At 44.8% G+C, this 17,901-nt stretch overlaps 1 protein-coding gene across 1 annotated transcript in view; it reads right to left on the bottom strand.

Annotated features, from left to right (window-relative positions):
• Positions 1-17,901, bottom strand: part of GCNT3 (glucosaminyl (N-acetyl) transferase 3, mucin type) — an 87,390-nt gene that overhangs the window by 30,934 nt on the left and 38,555 nt on the right. Inside the window, exons 2-3 of the mRNA XM_058541713.1 lie at positions 16,096-16,201; positions 15,378-15,578 (exon numbers count right to left, since the gene is read on the bottom strand). The gene's annotated coding sequence lies outside the window, so the exon portion shown is untranslated. The remainder of the gene's footprint in view (positions 1-15,377; positions 15,579-16,095; positions 16,202-17,901) is intronic.

Below are 17,901 nucleotides of genomic sequence, written 5' to 3'. Positions count from 1 at the left end.
GGAGGTAGGCCTGAGTGACTGAGTGTGTGAGTGTGTGCGGCGCCGCAAAGTATTGTTTTATTGTTTTGGTTTCAGTATCGGGCAGCCGCCGCTTCGGCCCGTGAGGACCGAGCGGCTGCAGTGGCAGACGTGCTGGGAACTGCAGGCTGCAACCCTGGGGGACGCCCCAAGGGACAAGGGGAGTCAGGAAAGCCTGACTACCCCCTTTCAGGTAGAAAAAGAAACGGCACTCTTTTTCCCAGGGAGGACACGAAAACCCCTCCCGTCTGAAACCGCCTTCGGTTGGCTTGTACAGACACCAACCGGGCAAAGTTGTTTTTGTCTTGCTGTGTTTTTGATGTTCATTGTTCTGTTTTTGTTCGTTACGTGGACCTCATTTGACGGGATGGGACAGACTATGACGACCCCCCTCTCTTTGACCTTAGACCACTGGACTGAAGTGAGAGCGAGAGCGCACGAATTGTCGGTAGAAATAAAAAAAGGGCGTTGGCAGACTTTTTGCACCTCTGAGTGGCCCTCCCTCAATGTGGGTTGGCCCCCTGAGGGGACGTTTAATCTAACTGTTATCCTCGCGGTGAGGGCTATTGTTTTCCAGGAGAGACCGGGGTCCCATCCTGACCAACGACCATATATTACAGTGTGGCAGGATCTGGTGCAGAACCCACTCCCGTGGGTTAAGCCATGGGTAAAAGCAGAAAAACTAAGCCCCCGAGTCCTGGCGCTGCAGGATGCGGAGACACGGCAAAAATCGAAATCAACCCGAACAGCGGAGTCGGAGACCCCTTCGGCCCCCCCCCCCGGGGTCTACCCTGAGATTGAGCCTCCTCCCGAATGGCCCCCTTTCTCGCCTCCCCCTTACCCCTCCCCCGCTCCAGGATCGCAATCAGGACGGAGGGCGACTGGCTCGGGTCCCTCCGCTGGAACCCAAAGCCGCCGCGGAGCCACTCCGGACGGGCCTGATACCACGGTGGCGCTCCCGCTAAGAGAGTATGGAGCTCCTGCGGGGCCCAACCAGCTGTCACCCCTCCAGTACTGGCCTTTCTCTTCCTCAGACCTGTATAACTGGAAAAATAACCATCCCCCCTTTTCAGAAAACCCCGCCGGATTAACCGCCCTGATAGAGTCCCTAATGTTTTCCCATCAGCCCACTTGGGATGACTGTCAACAGCCCTTACAGGCACTCTTTACCACGGAGGAGAAAGAAAAAATCACACAGGAAGCAAGAAAGAATATCCGAGGCACCAACGGGCAGCCGGCAACGATAGCGGAAGCGGAAGAAGGGTTTCCGCACAACCGGCCCAATTGGGACTATAACACGGCTGAATGTAGGGAGGCGCTGTCCGTTTATCGCCGGGCTCTAGTGGCGGGTCTCCGAGGGGCCGCAAGGCGGCCCACCAATTTGGCTAAGGTAAGAGAGATCCAGCAGGGGCCCACTGAACCTCCCTCCGTTTTCCTAGAACGATTGATGGAGGCTTACCGCAGGTACACGCCCTTCGACCCATCCTCGGAAGGGCAAAAGGCCTCTGTCATTATGGCCTTTATTGGACAGTCTGCCTCAGATATAAAAAGGAGATTACAAAGGCTAGAGGGGCTGCAGGACTACGACTTGCGGGACGTGGTAAAGGAGGCTGAAAAGGTGTATCATAAAAGAGAGAGTGAGGAGGAAAAGCGAGAGAGAGAGAGAAGGGAGGCTGAAGAGAGGGAAGATAAGAGAGATAGGAGACAAGAGAAGAAACTGACCAAAATACTGGCCGCAGTGATAAAGGCGACAGGGCCAGATCATAGGCAGTCAGGGAACCTGGGCAACGCCCCACGACCAGGCTCACGCAGACGGCAACCCTTAGACAAGGACCAATGTGCCTATTGTAAGGAGAGAGGACACTGGGCAAGGAAATGCCCCAAGAAAAGGGCCACACCCAAGATGTTGTCTTTAAGAGAGGACGAAGAATAGCGGGGACGGGGCTCGGGCCCCCTCCCCGAGCCTAGGGTAACCCTAACTGTTGAGGGGACCCCTATGAGTTTCCTGATTGATACTGGGGCTGAATACTCAGTACTGAAGCAGCCTTTGGGGAAATTAAAAACAAAGAAGTCCTTGGTTGTCGGAGCCACTGGGCAGAAACAATACTCATGGACCACTTCCCGGACAGTGGACTTGGGGAAAGGAAGGGTGTCCCATTCCTTCCTAGTAATTCCTGAATGCCCAACCCCGTTGCTAGGTCGAGACCTTTTCAAAGAGGCCAGAGAAGGAATCCGCCCCCATATCCAGAGGCTGCTTCAACAAAGAATCCTAGTTCCTTGCCGGTCTCCTTGGAACACCCCTCTCCTGCCTGTAAAAAAGCCTGGAACTGCTGATTATAGGCCGGTCCAGGATTTGAGGGAAGTGAACAAGAGAGTGCAGGACTTACACCCTACTGTGCCAAACCCATATAACCTACTCAGCTCCCTCCCCCCATCACGGAAATGGTATACTGTCCTGGACCTGAAAGATGCATTCTTCTGTCTGCGGCTGCACCCAAAGAGCCAATTACTTTTTGCTTTCGAGTGGCGCGACCCTGACATGGGGGTCGCTGGACAACTGACTTGGACAAGACTGCCTCAAGGGTTTAAAAACTCCCCCACCCTGTTCGATGAGGCCCTCCACAGGGATTTGACTGACTATAGGGTTAAAAACCCTCAAGTGACTCTTTTACAGTATGTAGATGATCTACTGTTGGCTGCGGAAACCCCGGAAGACTGTGAAGAAGAGACCAAGCGCCTCCTGGCCGAGTTGGGTGAGTTGGGGTACCGGGCGTCGAGGAAGAAGGCACAGCTGTGCCAGGAAAAAGTAGTCTATTTAGGCTACACACTAAAGGACGGCCACAGATGGCTGACCGACGCACGGAAAAAGACTGTGACCCAGATTCCGGCCCCAACCTCCGCTCGCCAGGTAAGGGAATTCCTGGGGACAGCCGGCTTCTGCCGATTGTGGATCCCTGGGTTTGCTACCCTGGCTGCTCCACTGTACCCATTGACTAAGGAAAGTGGGAACTTTGTCTGGACTCTAGAGCACCAGAAGGCTTTTGAGACTCTAAAACGGGCATTATTAGAGGCACCCGCGTTGGCCCTACCAGATTTGACCAAGCCCTTCACCTTATATGTAGATGAAAGAAAGGGAATCGCCCGGGGAGTCCTAACTCAAGCCCTTGGGCCCTGGAAGCGCCCAGTCGCATATCTATCAAAAAACTGGACCCGGTAGCCAGTGGATGGCCCTCCTGCTTAAGGGCGATCGCGGCCACCGCCCAGCTGGTAAAAGATGCAGATAAGTTAACTCTGGGCCAACAGATAACCATAGTAGCCCCCCATGCCTTAGAAAGCATTATCAGACAGCCTCCAGATCGATGGATGACTAACGCCCGGATGACTCACTACCAAAGTCTGCTCCTAACTGAGAGAATTACTGCCCGAAGACATAGACTCCGGGGAGATAGGCCCGGAACCTTTTGAGAGATAGACTTTACTGAAATCAAACCGGCCCGGTATGGAAATAAATATCTTCTAGTATTTGTAGATACCTTCTCGGGATGGGTAGAGGCTTTCCCCACCCGAAAGGAGACTGCCTCTGTAGTAGCCAAGAAGATATTAGAAGAAATCCTCCCAAGATTCGGAATCCCAAAGGTAATTGGATCTGACAACGGTCCTGCATTCGTTGCCCAGGTAAGTCAGGGATTGGCCAGTCAACTGGGGATCAATTGGAAATTACATTGTGCTTATAGACCCCAGAGTTCAGGCCAGGTAGAGAGGATGAATAGAACAATTAAAGAGACCTTAACTAAATTGTCTATGGAGACCGGCGGTAGTGACTGGACAGCCCTCCTGCCCTTCGCCCTGTTCCGCGTCCGGAACACCCCACAGGGACCCTTAAAACTTACACCCTTTGAAATCCTCTATGGGACCCCTTCCCCTTTGGCACAAATAGGGATACATGACCCTGACATTATACCCTCTATACCCTTGTTAGCCCGCTTGAAAGCACTCGAAGCTGTCAGGCGCGACATCTGGAGCCAACTAAAAGAAGCCTACCAGCCCGGTGACCTGCTCATACCACACCAGTTCCAGGTTGGGGACTCTGTCCTTGTGAGACGACATCAGACGGGGTCGCTAGAACCACGCTGGAAAGGGCCCTACGTGGTGCTCCTCACTACGCCTACAGCAGTTAAAGTAGACGGTATAACTTCTTGGGTTCACGCCACACACGTGAAGAAGGCACCCCAGAATGCAGCAGATCTCTGGAAGGTGGAAAAGACTGATAACCCTCTTAAGCTGCGTTTGCGTCATGGGAACGGCGAGCAGGTCGTCCAATCCTAATCCCCACGCTCCTCAACTGCTCACGTGGCAAGTCGTCTCCCAGGTAGGAGATATAACCTGGTCAATCCAAAAAACTGCTTCCCCTTGGACATGGTGGCCAGACTTACACCCTGACCTTTGTAAACTGGCTATAGGAACCCCCGACTGGGATTTCATGGGTCGACGAGGGGGGGGCAAAACAAGCCGGAGGATGCCACTCCCCCCCTCGCAAGGGTAAACTAAAGGCATACCCCTTTTACGTGTGCCCCGGTCACCACAGACCTCGTTCAATTGACTCCTGGTGCGGGGGCAAAGAAGACTTCTACTGTAAAAACTGGGGATGTGAAACCAGTGGGACTACTTATTGGGAACCCTCCTCTTCTTGGGATTTAATCAGGGTTAGAGCAAATTATAGCCACCAGATGAGTCGGGGCTCAGAATGCAATACCTGGTGCCACCCCTTAACCATTCAGTTCACAGGGAAGGGAAAAACAATTAAAACCTGGATCGGGAATGGTCATTCATGGGGAATAAGATTGTACAAAGAACGGTACGATGATGGCCTGACCTTCTCTATTAGATTAAAAATAGAACCCCCCGCCAGCAGACCAATAGGGCCAAACGGGATCCTAGCCGATCAGAGGTCCCCTCTGCCCCAAAAATCCCCCGCCAGCAGACCGATAGGGTTAAATAGCCCCAAACCCCCCCAGGTAAAATCCATAACCCTAAATGGGGCCGTAGATATGGTCACCAGATCTGCTCTGCGACCACCATCTACGCCACCTCCCGCAGTACCTACTGAGCAAAGATGGCACAGACTGTTTAACTTAGTCCTTGAATGATTCCAACCCTGAAATGACTGAATCATGCTGGCTATGCCTAGCGGTCAGCCCCCCTTATTATGAAGGAATTGCCACCATGGGGGTCTATAATAACACCCCAGACCACACGACTTGTCTTTGGGGCAAAGAAGGGCGGCTAACCCTAACGGATGTGTCGGGGACCGGTTCAGGACTATGCTTAGGAAAAATTCCCCCAGGCTACCAGGCTCTATGTAATAAGATTGAAGTCAGCCTTCCGACTACTCCTGGTCATTTTTTGGTACCAGGACCCAATAGGTGGTGGGCCTGCACCACGGGCCTAACCCCCTGCATCTCAACTAGCGTATTCAATTCGTCACAAGATTTTTGCGTGCTTGTGCAGTTGGTGCCTAGAATTTATTATCATACTGCCAATAGTTTCGAGGATGAATTTGACCAGAGATCCAGATTATGGAAAAGAGAACCAGTATCCCTCACCCTGGCTGTACTCCTGGGACTGGGAGTTGCCGCGGGCGTAGGGACTGGCACTACGGCCTTAGTCACAGGAGAAAGGGGATTAACTGCCTTGAGCAATGCTATAGATGAAGACCTCAGGACTTTAGAACAGTCCATCTCTAAATTAGAAGAGTCCCTCACCTCCCTGTCTGAAGTAGTGCTCCAGAATAGAAGAGGATTAGATCTGCTGTTTTTAAGAGAGGGAGGACTTTGTGCGGCCCTTAAAGAAGACTGCTGTTTCTATGCAGATCACACAGGGGTAGTCCGAGATTCAATGCAAAGATTAAAGAAAAGATTAGACATGAGGCAGCAAAGCAGGGAGGCGCAACAAAGCTGGTTTGAATCCTGGTTCACTAAGTCCCCCTGGATGACGACCTTACTATCCTCCCTAGCAGGACCCTTGCTGATTCTTTGTCTCTTTTGGTTTTCGGACCATGTGTTTTCAATAGAATTACTGCTTTCATAAGAAAAAGAGTCAATGCAGTGCATGCTATGATGCTCCAACGCCATTACCAAGCTCTCCCACGCAATGAGCCACTGATAGTAGACACCGAAAACTAAGTTCTAAGATTAGAACTAGGGACAAAAGAAGAAGTGGGGAATGAAGGAAGTAAATTATATTAAAAATTTAAAAGTTAATACCTTAGAGACAGGCACCTCCACACCCTAAGGATTCCTGGTATAAGGGGGAACGTTTGTCGATCCTGACTGACTCTATTCATAGAAGACTCGCCCTAAACTGTTCGGGGAAAATTGAGAACAAGAGAGTGCTCCAGAGGGATAAGTTTGGGAGGGTCGGGGTGGAGGGGGTCCAGATGGGGACGCGTGTGTGTAACCTGATAATTGCTTCGCGCCATAGCAATTCGCGCCATAAAATGTAACTGTTTAAATGTTTTAAATTAGCCAATCATGTAAGACCGCGCCAACCTTTTCCCTCTTTATGCTTCCGAATCCTATAAAAGAGCTTGCCCCTTAAGGTTCGGGGTCGACCCCTCTGTCTCCTGCGAGAGATACGTGTCGACCCGGAGCTCCGCTTAATAAAACCTCGTGCATTTGCATCAAGCTCGGTCTCCTGTGTCTGTGGGTCCGCGCCTTCCCGAGACTGGAGTTGGATTTCCTTTTTGGAATCCTACAAAAGCATGCACAGAAGAAGAAATCTTGACCTGAAATGACCACAGAGCCCAATATTCTCCTACCCATGGAACCAAAAGACAAGGATATGACCGGAATTTAAAAGTCACACTCTTATCAGAAGCAAAGGGTCCCTCATTCAGGAAGATCTGGTGTTAAAATTCCTTCCCCACCTTACCATAAATGTTTAGAACCTATCAGAAATGTTTAGAACCTCATCATAAATGCTTGAATCCCTCTAATCAAAATCTGTCCCGCTTCCACGTGCCAGCCTATTCTCCCTAACCTCTTAAATTTCACCCCAAATCCTGAATCGAGGAGACATATCTGAGGGCATACGCCCTGTCTCCCTGCAGGTCCATCTCACAAAATAAAGCTGATCTCTTTTCCCAAAGGCTGACACCATAGTTAATTGGCCTGTTTATGCGCATCGGGCAGAGAACCCCAATTTTGTGCAGTAACAATTGGAACCTCCAATCTATAGCCAGTCAGTCAGAGGAACGAGTGACTTGTGATTGGTCTCCAAAGTTGGGGGGAGAGGCAGTCTTGTAGGACTGAGCCCTTAACCTGTGGAATCTGACACTATCTCTGGGTACATAGTGTCAGAATTCTGTTGAACTGTAGGACACCCGGCCAGTGTCCGAGAATTGCTTAGTAGTTTGGGGAAAAAACCCACACCTTGGAAATTGGTATTAGGCGATTGGAAATTGGCAAACGAGAGATGAGGAACTGGATCAAAGGAAGCTAGTTGGCCCCTATAGCAAAGCAGCCAGCAGGAGGCGAGGAAGAGCGTGAACATTCAAGTGACTCTTCCTCTTATCCCCCAGGCTCTGTCTAATAGAGGAAGAGCCTATGCGCTTTCTTGGGACAGGGATGGCAACTGTTTGGAAAGGCTGTTAAGTGATGGCGAGTGTAAACTTCCAGGGAGTGTCTGGAGCAAGAAGCACGGCTGAAGCGAGCACAACCTCAGGATAGATAAGGAGACAGGTTCGAATCATCTAGCAGTCTCTGAAACACTTGTGGAAGAGAACTCAGTTGGAAGACTCTATCTCCCATATAAAGGTGTAGACCGTGTTTTTGGGTAAAAAGGGAGGGGTGACCCCTGCCAGCTGGAGAAGTTGATGACATCTGGGTTCCATGTGTTTTACCATCTCAGACATGCCCCCTTTCAAAGTGGTGTCTATATGTTGTCCTAGGATTTCTGGCCCTTGTGCCCTTGCTTTTCCCATTACATGACATCTGTCCAACAAAGTTAGGAGAGATTTCCAGAGCAATGGCAAGTAAATGCAAGTTTCAGGTGACTCCTCTTGATATCCTGTTGAAATTTTCATGTCTGTTTCTAAGATGGAAAAATTCTGCTCACAGCACTTGAAAGTAATGAAAAAGATTACTGTGAGAAGAGACGTTACAAGTGATACCACAGAAATACTCAAAGGATCATAAAAGACTACTATAAACAATTATATGCCAACAAATTGGACAACCTAGAAGAAATGGATAAATTCCTAGAACATACAAACTACCAAGACTGAATCATGAAGAAATAGAAAATATGAACAGACTGATCACTAGTAAGGAGATGGAATCAATAATCAAAAATCTTCCAACAAAGAAAAGTCTAGGACCAGATGACTTCACTAGTGAATTCTACCACACGTTTAAAGATGAATTAATGCCAATCCTTCTCAAATTCTTCCAAAAAATAGGAGAGAACACTTCCAAACTCATTTTACAAGGCCATCATTACCCCAATTCCAAAATCAGAGAAAGACACTACAAGAAAAAAAAAAAAAAAAAGTGACAGGCCAATATTCCTGATGAACATAGATGCAAAAATCCTCAACAAAATACTAGCAAACCAAATTCAACAATACATCAAAAGGATCATACACCATGATCAAGTGGGATTTATTCCAGGGATGCAAGAATGGTTCAATATCCACAAAAAATGAATGTGATACACCACAATAACAAAATGAAGGATAAAAATCATATGATCATCTGAACAGATGCAGAAAAAGCATTTGAAAAAATTCAACATCCATTTATGATAAAAACTCTCAATTAACTGGGTATAGAGGGAATGTACCTTAATATAATAAAGGCCATATATGACAAGCCCACAACTAACATCATACTCAACAGTGAAAAGCTGAAATCTTTTCCTCTAAAATCAGGAGCAAGACAAGGCTCTCCACTCTTGCTACTTTTATTCAACATAGTATTGGAAGTCCTAGCCAGAGCAATTAAGCAAGAAAAATAAATAAAAAGCATCCAAATCAGAAAGGAAGAAGTAAAACTGTCTCTATTTGCAGGTAACAGGATATTATATATAGAAAACCCTAAAGACTCCACCAAAAAGCTATTAGAACGAATAAATGAATTTAGTAAAGTTGTTGGATACGAAATCAATATATGAGAATTAGTTGCAGTTCTATACACTAATAACAAACTATCAGAAAGAGATATTTTTTAAAATCCCATTTATAATTGCATCAAAAAGAATAAAATACCTAGGAATAAATTTAATCAAGGAGGCAAAAGACTCATACACTGAAAAGTATAAACACTGATGAAAAATTGAAAAAAAATACACAAAAAAATGTAAAGATATTCTGTGCTCATAGATTAGAAAAATTAATATTGTTAAAATGCTCAAACTACCCAAAGCAACCTATAGATTTAATGCCGCCCATATCAAAATTCCAGTAACATTTTTCACAGAAATAGAACAAAGAATCCCAAAATTTGTATGAAACAACAAAAGACTCCAAATAGCCAAAGCAATCTTGAGAAAGAAGAACAAACTTGGAGACATCACATTTCCTGATTTCAAACTATATTACAAAGCCGTAGTAATCAAAACAGTATGGTATTGGAATAAAAACAGACACATAGATCAATGGGACAGAATAGAGAGCCCAGAAATAAACCCACACATATATGGTCAATTAATTTATGACAAAGGAGCCAAGAATATACAATGGGGAAAGGACAGTCTCTTCAATAAATGGTGTTGGGAAAACTGGACAGCCGCATGCAAAAGAATGAAACTCAACCATCATCTTACACCATATACAAAATCAACTCAAAATAAAGACTTGAATGTAAGACCTGAAACCATAAAACACCTAGAAGAAAACAATGTCAAGCTCCTTGACACTGATCTTGGCAATGATTTTTTTGGATTTGACACCAAAAGTAAAGGCAACAAAAGCAAAAATAAACTAGTGGGACTACATCAAACTAGAAACTAAAAAGCTTCTATCCAGCAAATGAAACCATCAAATGAAAAGGCAACCTATGGAATGGGAGCAAATATTTGCTAATCATATATCTGATAAGGTGTTAACATCCAAAATATACAAAGAAATCATAAAATTCAATAGCAAAAAACAACCCAATTAAAAAAGCCATATCAATGGCCAAGGGACACACGAAAAGGTGCTCAACATCACTAATCATCAGAGAAATGCAAATCAAAACCACAATGACATATCACCTCACACCTGTTAGAAGGCTATTATCAAAAAGACAAGAAATAAGTGTTGGCAAGGATGTGGAGAAAAGGGAACCCCTGTGCACTGTTGGTGAGAATGTAAATTGGTGCAGCCACTATAGAAAACAGTATGAAGGTTCCTCAAAAAATTAAAAATAGAACTACCACATGATCCAGCAATTCCACTTCTGGGTATTTATCCAAAGGAAACAAAAACCCTACCTCAAAAAGATATCTGCACCCCCGTGTTCACTGCAGCATTATTTACAATAGCCAAGACATACACACCTACATACATGCACACAAACATACAGAGCAATATTATTCAGCCATAAAAAAGAAGGAAATCTTGCAGTTTGTGACAACATGGATGGACCTCAAGGCCTTTACGCTAAGTGAAATAAGTCAGACAGAGAAAGACAAATACCGTATTATCTCCCTTATATGTGGAATCTAAAACAAAAAACTAAACTAAACTCATAGCTACAGAGAACAGATTGGTGATTTCCAGGGGCAGAGGGTCGGGGGTAGGAAAATGGGTGAAGGGGGTCAAAAGGTACAAACTTCCAGTTATAAAATAAATGAATCCTGGTGATATAATGTACAGCATGGTGACTACAGTTAATAATACTGTACTGTATATTTGAAGATTGCTAAGAGTAGATCTTAAAAGGTCTTATCACAAGAAAAAAGATTTTGTAACTATGTGTGGTGGTGGATGTCAACTAGATTTATTGTGATCATTTTGCAATATATACATATCAAATCAATGTTGTACACTTGAAACTAATATAATGTTATATGTCAATTATCTCAATTTAAAAAAAAGATTACTGTGTCACTGGATCTAGTAAAAGCTTATGTAAGCGCTCAGCTCAATAGAACAAGATTAAGAAATAGCACCAACAGCTGATCTAAGTTTGGAGTGGGGGGAAAAACAGTAAAACTGTTTGCCCTCCCTCCTCTTCCTATTTAAAAAAGGGGAGGGGGCATATCAAGAAACATTAATAACCAAATAGGTAATTTTTGATCAATCAAGTAACTTAGAGCCCAACTTTGAAAGTTCAAGCACTACATGGCAATATAATAAATGCAGACACTATTCTGCAAAGAAATTAAATTTTCATTTTTACCTAATTCAGGTAAAAGATGGGGATGGTGATGGGATGGGCAGAGAGCAAGGCTGGGCCCCGACCCTGGCTGCTTCTCCTACCTTGGAAATGTCTCTCAGTCCTGTCCGCAGTGCTTGCAGGTGCCAGGCCAATCAGCAGTGGGTGCTGGCCAACCCCCAGGAGGAATGACCAGGCCAGGAGATGCACTTGCCCACTCTCTTTTTGCATCAACAGATCCATGCTCTGGTCCCGATTTCTGCAATGACTGTGATAAAAGTACCCACTCTGACCTGGGAGTGCTGCCTTCAGGACAAGCCGAGACTCAGGGAGGTGGCCAGTGCTGCCTCCAGCACCCAACCTTGGCCCTCCCCAATGCCCAAGTCAGGGACTGAGCCCCCGCTTCAGGCCACGTGGTTCTGGGATACCCAGAGAGTGGCATGGGCCCCATTACAGCTCTCGGACTTGATGTGCATATTTGACTCCTCTGACTTAGTTTCCCCCTCCCTGGGCCCCCTCAACTGACCTAACGCACACAACGTCTAACTCAGGGATAGAGAAGGGAATCTGCATCAGGTGAACAGATGTTCTCCATAACTGAGGGCTAGACTAGGACAACCCCTAGGCCAACCTCAGTTTGGGCTCAAGAAACTGACAGAAGGAAGAGACATCCCCTGGCTGGCTGAGCTCCAGCCCTGGACTTGACCACTAAGCCGGTAGTGAATGGACCCTCTGCAGCAGTACAAGACCAAGAAATGTGCCAGGCTCCTGTGTGTCTGTCTGGGAGGAAACCCCCAACAGCCTCCCATAATAGAGGGGGTCTCCAAGGAGTACCCAGTTAATTGCAAAGAAATAATCTGACCCTCTTGAGAAGTTCTACAAGAAAAAAAAAGAACAAAGAAAGAGCAAGGAGGTTAAAATCATCCCTAAAGTAGCTCTCCAGGACATTCTGGTTCTAGTCTCACCCCCAGTCCATGTTGCATCTGAAAGGGTAAGAAGGGAGTGGTCCCTTGGACAGACAAGGAACCTGTGTTCCCCACACAAGCTCTATAGGCAAGCTGGCTTTTGCCTGGAAGAATGGGAAGGTCTGGTAAGGTCATTTCCCAGGGGAAATGACCTAAGCTGAGACCTGAATCACTGACCAGGTAAAGGAGGAAAAGGGAAGAGTCTTCTAGGCAGAGGGACAGCACATGGAAAGCTTTGAAGGTGAGAAGAGAGATGCGGAGCCTCTCTAGGACAGATTATAGGAGATTTCAGATCTCAAATTGGGACAATAGCAATGGATGAGGCTAAAAAGGTGAATAGGGAGCCAGTTTATGAAAAACCTTTGTAAGCTAAGGAGTTTGGACATTTACTCCCAACGCTGAGTGCAGTTAGCAGGACAGTGACCAATACAAGCTTTAAAACTATCTGCCTGTCGGCTGGGTGGGGTATAGACTGGGGTAAGACTGGAAGCAGGGGGACCAGGTAGGAGTGTCTTAGATTAGCTCACAGTGAAATAAAACGACCTGGGCGAGCAACACTATCAGCACTTGCCCAACACTTACACTTGCACAGACAGGCAAGGTCCCAGGCACTTTACACCTATTGATCGTTTACACACAGCAAGCCCATGAGGAAGGCACCATTACTATTTTCATTTTATATTTGATGCAGAGAGAAGTTGAACAATTTGCCCGGGGCCATATAGCAGTGAGGACAGAGCCAAAATTCACCCCTTGCGCTCTTAACCATTACTTGTCCTCTCCCGAAGGTGCGGAAAAAATGGAAAACAGATTCTAGAAATAATTAGGAGGCAGAATTGATAGGACTTTGTGGTGAATCGGGTATGAGAAAGGGAAGAGTCAAGAATGATTTCCAAATCTGTAGCTTGTGTAACTGGATGGACGGCAATACCTTTCAGTGAGGCACAGAAGACGGTCAGCATCTGTGGGGGAAGATGATGAGCACAGTTTTGACATGCTGAGTCTGAGATGACTGTGGAAAATCCAAGTGGAAACGTTCAGTAAGTGGTTGAACATATAGTTTTGGAGTCCTGGAGACAGACTTAGACAGGAATTATAGAAATAGGAGCCACTGGGTAAGAATGCCCAGGGAGAATATGAGCGCCAGTAAGAGAAAAGGGCTTTAGATAGAACCCTGAGGAACACTAACATTTGAAGAAGGGCCGAGAAAGAGAACTCCAAGGAGACCTTTGGAAGAAACTTCTGAGAACATGAGAAAGTCAACAGAATGTGATGTCGTGGAAGCACAGAGAAGGCATTTCAAGAAGGAAGGGATGGTCAGGACTGGCAAATGCTGCTGGGAATTTACAAAAGAAAGAGTCTGAAAGGTTTATGGGTGATCTTAGGAAGGGGAGATGCAGTGGATTAGCCAGGACTAGGTTAGGGGGTCGAAGCAAGGTAGAGAAGTAGAGAAAGTGTATATAGACAACTCCATAGAAAAGCTTGGCTGTGAAGTGGAGGAGGGAAAGAAATGTCCAAGGAGGAGGAATGATTTTGGTTTTGCTTTTGTGTTAATATCACAGAGACCTGAGTGGCTCCTACATCATGGAGGGAATACAAAGAGAGTAGACTCGACTATAGGTAACTCAGGTGGGTTCAGTAGAGAGTTAAAGGATTTGCCATCCAGTGGTTCCTATTTTATTGGGAGGGGTCGGGGGTGGGGCATGGAATAGAACATTTCACAAACTTGTTCGATAGTCTGCCCAAGGTTACGCAGGCTTTCATTGGCAAGTCAGGACTAGGACCCAGATCTCCCAGCTTCTAGTCCTGTATTCTTTCTGTTACACAACTCCTTAAAAGGTTTCTTTTACTTTTTCTCAAGTAAGTAGTTTTGAAGTGTTATTTTTCTTATAAAATATATAATCTTGTTTAATAAATTGCTTTCTCTTTCAAGAGAGGACTTTACTTGATACGGATTTGTGGAGAAAAGAAAGTGTACTACACAGCATTTGAAATCAGTTTTACATTCTTGAGGTCTGGAGGCTCATCTACTGAGAGGGACGAGGAATCAGTTATGAATTTTAGATTGCAATGCAAGCCTTAGAAATTCATTTACAAGTTGTGCACCAAAAAACTCTTTAGAAAAATGAGTAGTTTCCTCCATTTTGGTTTGTAGTAAATAAAAAGAGAAAAAACTAGAGGGTCAAAATAAAGGAGGCTGGATTGGTTTGGATGATATTCTTAACTTTTTATAGCAGAGTTGGGGATAAACTCAATGTCCAAGAACCACAGTCTGTGTGGTGTGGCAATATATCTAAATACAGATAGATTTGAAAGATTGAGAGAGTGAGCGAGCAAGTTTGTTGTAAAAAACTTGGAAAGGACAAAATTTCACCCATCTTCTCATAACATAAAATCATATTGGTCTACTTCCAGTCTTTTTTTTTAATGCATACAAAGTCGTACTATGTATACAGTTAAGAACTGCTCTTTTCACTTAGCATTATATGCTAGGCAATTAGTCATGCCATGAGGACTTCTTTGTAAACATCATTTGAATGGCAGTGTGGGGGATCGGGATTGGCCACCCCAAAATGTGTCTCTTTGGCATGAGGATTATTTTGGCTAATGAGGATTATTACTTTTAAAAACTGCAGATATGGGAGAAGCTCTGAAGAGTAGAATTTACCCTTTGTAAGAGACATTTACATTTGTAAGGGAAATCTCCATATATAAAGGTATTTCCCTCTCTGTGCCAGGAAGAAGGGGAGATGACCTTATCTCTAGAAGCCCTTACCAATGCTGGAGGCAAGGACTTAAATCTGCCTAATAACCTTACTCTTGTTTACTGTGCTTTTCCGGTAATCTCCCATAACTGATTCCTCCCACCCCCAACATACTCTTTTGCCTTTAGCTGAAGATAGTATTTAAGATGACAGCCCCTGCCATTTTGGCAAGTTACCCAGTTTTTCCTGGGTCTCTCCTATGTATACGTGTTATAAAGCTTTGTTTGATTTTCTCCTGTTATTCTGTCTCATGTCAATTTAATTTCTACCTCAGCCAGAAGGACCCAGAGGGTAGAGGATTTGTCTTCCTCCCCTACAGCAGCGTGGGATCCCAGCCCAAAGATGTCCTGTAGCCCATCTTCCTCATTCATAGACCTGTTCTTGGGCAGTGAGTACTTCCTTGCCACTTGCTCATTTGTGTAGTCAGGTGGGGACCAGGAGCTTGGAGCTAAGAAGAGTGGGGCCTTGTCCTGTGGAAAATACAATTTCTTTATTGGGTTGGTCTTGAATTTTTTTGTACTAAAGCAGTAAAAAACGAACAAAGCAATCAACAGCAGGAAAATGCTGTTTGATCATCTAAGGATTACAATTTCTCTATTTATTCTATTTTCTAGGTTTCTGAGACAGTAATTATTTGTTTAAGCTCTCATGGGCTTCGCCTGGCTGAGAGTTTTGGACAAAGTAAGGTGTTGCCTTTCACAGCCTTGAGCAAATAAGTGAATAGGTTTAATGCCCTTCTGTCGTCCAAGAGGAAACAGTGAGATGGGCAGGCATCTCCTTGTCAAATAATAAATTATAAAAACACCCACCCGGATGCCACCTCCCACAAGACTGCTGGAATTCTGCCTCCTCTCCACCTCCTACCCGCCACCAAACAGCACACTATTTATACTATCCTAAATCATTCAGGCTAATGATCCCAGCACTGGGCCTTGGACATGCTGGGCTGCCCTTCCTCCCCTCCTTCCTCTCCACATTGAAGCCTACCTGCAAGTCCAGTTCAAGCCCTTCCGATGCTGTCTCCTCAGTCCAAAATGGCATCTAATTGAGGCAATTGCTGAGAAATAACTTATCTGAGCTTCAGTTTCTTAATCTATAAAACGGAAAGAATATTACTTAGTCATATGGTTATAGGGATTTCTGAAATAACATTTACTTCTGCCAGAAGGAGAAGTAAAGATCATGAGAAGGAAGTAAATGTTTCCACACAGAAGTGACTGATACTCCAGAGTGAAAGACGTTGGTGTTTCTTGTGACACGTTAGTTTCAGTCAACTTTGCCTTACAAAGCTTAGAGAAAGACACTGGACCACTAAGAAGCCATTCTGCGTTATCTAAAAGGTTAGTACTAGGTGTGGCTAAATCCAGTGAGGAAGGAGCCACCACTTCTGAGGCAGCAACTGTGGGAGACTGAGAGCCCTGGCCGCACGCCCTGCTTGCACAGTACAATGCAGTGTTATAGGCACCAGTGCGGGGGCAGAATGCCTGGGCTCAAATCCAAACTTTGCTACTTCTTAGTGGTATGACTTCATTGGACTAATTATTTCACCACTCTGTGCCTTAGCTTCCTCATCAAGAATGAGTTCCTACTTCACAGAGTTATAATAAAAAATAAATATATGTAAAGCCCTTAGAGCAGTACAACCAATACCTGGACAAAAATAAATGCCCTGCAGATGTTAGTTATTATTAATCAGATGCTGTTTTGAGCTCTAACTCAACTATTTTCCTTTCCTCTGGAAGAAAATTCGGATGCTGGAGAAGCAGCAGTGGGTAAACCATGGTCCCAGAGAAACCACCATTCATTTGGTCATTCCACAAATTATTACCAAGCGCTGACTAAGTGCTCTCAAAATCGGAGAATATGGAGGGGCTCTGGAGGGGACTACTGGCCTGCTAATAAATAAAATCTGCTCTAAGTGTTAGCTAACTCACACTTGTTTGTGCTTTTTATGGGCTAGACTTTGCTAAGTGTTTTACTCATTTAGTTCCATAGTAATCCTATGAAGTTGCTGTTGTTGTTATTATTATACAGATGAGAAAACAGAGGCTTCGAGTTAAGCACATTGCCCAGACCAGCAAAGGAGGTGAGGAAGAGCGTCTACTTAAAGGTGCATTCTCCACTTTAGCAGAGGGAACCACACCATATCCCTATCTGTATCATTCACAGAGCCTTGCATTTAGCAAGCTCTCAAAAGTATTTTTGGAGTAATTCATTTTTTAGTGTGCGGCTAGCTTGACCTTTAAAAAACCCAAAATTCATTATTTTTCACTTTTGAATAATACATATCAATATATCCAGCAAGAGACATTTAATCAACAGCTTTGGCATAATTGGCTATCCATATGGAAGACATACAATTCGATTTGTACTTCATGCTTTACACAAAATAAATTCAAATCGATTAAAGTTTAGTTTTAATATAAAAATAGAAAAATGGAGAATATTTGTATTGCTTAAGTAGAAAGGTGATCTTTTAAAGCAAACCAAGAAACACAGATGCTGTAAATAAGTAAACAAAAAAAACCCCCCCTGAGATTTAACCATATAACAATTAAACATCTCAGTATAGCAAAAGACAGAGAACTTCTTCTATATAACAATTAGAGGTTGCTGTGTCCTGCTGAAATTTGCAGAAATATGTCTTGTGACCTGCCCATGGTGTCTCATCAGGTGGGTACAGGGGTAGTGGAACAACAGTCTCTTACTTTAGTGGATATATAAGATAAACAGAATAAATCAACTCTTTATTAATTACTTTAATAAGTTAATAAGTTAATTCTATTCAAATCC

This window comes from Diceros bicornis, chromosome 5 (genome assembly GCF_020826845.1).
Source record: "Diceros bicornis minor isolate mBicDic1 chromosome 5, mDicBic1.mat.cur, whole genome shotgun sequence".
NCBI classification, from domain to species: domain Eukaryota; kingdom Metazoa; phylum Chordata; class Mammalia; order Perissodactyla; family Rhinocerotidae; genus Diceros; species Diceros bicornis.
The sequence above is the reverse complement of the archived record's forward strand: the minus strand, read 5'-3'. Positions and strand labels throughout refer to the sequence as shown.